Source organism: Echinops telfairi, unplaced genomic scaffold, assembly GCF_000313985.2.
Source record: "Echinops telfairi isolate 266 unplaced genomic scaffold, ASM31398v2 ScPeMD7_1;HRSCAF=3_0, whole genome shotgun sequence".
Lineage (NCBI taxonomy): Eukaryota > Metazoa > Chordata > Mammalia > Afrosoricida > Tenrecidae > Echinops > Echinops telfairi.
The window spans coordinates 29,271,422-29,273,982 of NW_022103896.1; positions in this window are offsets into that span (position 1 = coordinate 29,271,422).

The window sequence follows — 2,561 nt, forward strand, 5'->3', positions numbered from 1 at the left end:
GTTGAGGGAATACTTGAGTAGAGACCCAATGCCTGTCTGCTACTTTAATACCTAGCCTTTAAATATATGTACATAGACCTACATCTCTATTTTTATATATTAATATATTTACATATGTGCATGCCTATATTTATGCTTCTATAAATGCCCTTTTCCTCCTAGTTCTCTCCTCTATTTCTTTTTACTTTCCTCCTGCCCCATTATCATGTTTGACCTTCATTAGACTCTCAGTACTTTCTCTCTGCTACATACCACTTGATCAAACCCCACTAGCCATTCTAAGCCCTCCTTGCCATTGATTTTAGATCTCTTATTGTTCCCTTGTCTCTGGGTTTGTTGGCTCCCCTCCCTTTCTCCCACCTCCTCCTCTCCCATGTCCCCCCACAGCTGTGAAGATTTTGTCTTTTGATAATTTGTCATATTAAATGATCAAAACTGAAAAAATGTACTCTATCCACTACCTGATATGACATTTTTATGAGGTAACTATTTTCCAAAATCAAAGAATAAGGAGATTAGTGAAATTATTTTATATTTTAGCTAATATCTTTACTACTGTCTGGCTTAAAAAGAAACCTTGTATATGCTTTTTCATATAATCTGTTGTCGTGTTGTTTTGGTTGAAAAATATGCAGAAAACCTGGTATCACAGACATGTCATTAGAGAAAAAGAGTAGAGCTTTGGTTACCTTTAAAGATAATTATGAATGTCTTGGATCCACCATCAGAATTTGATAAGTAGTAGTTACTAAAAGGTTAGCTGCGATGTAAAACCTGAAATCGTATCAATGAACATTTTGTATTTTGTTGTTTTTTTGTAAATTGCCTTGGTTTTACATTGCACTTTAAATGGATAATTGGCCCACGAGTGGGTTTATACCATCGTACAGTAAGATAGTTTGGAATATATTGTCTCACTGAACTTTATATAGCTACCTTAACATACTTTTTTTTGTTGATTAAAAAAAAACATGTGTTTATATCATCACCAACCTCATTTTAAAAATCTGGCTGATACATTGTTTTCCACAATCCTAATTTTTTGCTCCATAGCTCAGATTTTATCAGTGTCATTAATCAAATCCTGTTAGTTGTTTTCCTTGAAATAATAGGCTTACTTTGTTTACTTTTAACAATAAATCTGCCAAATATCCACATCTGGATGTCAATAGTATGTCTGCTATTCATTTGTTCAAGTATAAAGAGTGTTAGATGAAGTTGGGCAGCTGGTTCATCTCTCAAGAAAAAACAATTACACAAAGATTTTTCCTTCAGCCATGGTCATTTGATGTGCCGTTGACGTGCTTTATATGTACTTTCACTGTAGTCACCCAAGTATTTAACAATAATGTCTACTGCCATCAGAGGCATTCTTAGGTAACACTGTGTTTCGTTTATTTGCTTTGTGGGAGCGAAAGCGGGGAGGAGAGGGGACTTTTTGGCTTTAGTACGTTTATAGTCTATGCAGAATATGCAGCACCCAGCAGCACTAGTTGATGCCACTGCTTTGATCCTTACTACAGAGCCAATAGTTTATTTAACTGCCTCTACTTTTGTCTCTAACTGAAACTAACAAGACCGCAAAAAAGAGAAAATGATGTCTTCATATTATGATCAAAATAGTTCTGACCTTGTAGACCCCCTGAGAGGGTCTTGGGAATGAGCAGGCTCAAGCTTTCAGAAATACTGACTTATAGATTGTACACTACACTTCACATAGTGATTCAGGGTGACTGACACATAACAACCAAATTCCGGAGGTTAAAATCCAAAAGGTCAGTTCATTACTTTCTAGTGAGAAGACATTCTTTTTTGAGTGACCAATTGGCTCAAGTGTCATATATAAGACAGGTTTTCCTTAACTTGGAGACAGAACACTGTCATTGGAATGCATCTTGGTGAATTAAAGTAATAATGATAAATATCTCCAGAGTTGATCTTGTTTAAACTGTAGAAATGCCTGACTACCCTTTTTACATTTTTCTGGTGACCTACTCTTTTGTGTGCTGAATTAAGTGCTAGATAAGCAGAGAGCACCTCTGCTTTTCAATAATAATAATAATAACAACAACAACAAAATAACAACAACACAATTCTTGCTGCCTTTGAGTCGATTCTGACTCATAGCAACCCTACAGGACAGTGTAGAACTGCCCCTGTAGGTGTCTTCCCTGGTGGTGCAGTAGACAGGTGTTGGGCTGGTAACCTCAAGATCAGCAGTTCAAACTCAACAGCTGCCCCGTAGGAGAAAGATGAGGTTTCCTACACCCTCCAGCTCTAGGGGTCCCCTCTTCTATGTTCAAGCAAGAACATGCCTGGCAAATTACACCATATTTCACAAGATATAACCAAATCATTACTGGCCATAACTAAACTCCGATCACACTCCTGCCCTGCTTCCATGAGATTGTAGTTAGGTCTTTGAAATTTGATTTTTCATGTTTTCCTTTTTTCTTTTTTTTAAATCGTTTTATTAGGAGCTCATACAACTCTTATCACAATCCATACATATATCAATTGTGTAAAGCACATTTGTACATTCATTGCCCTCATCATTCTCA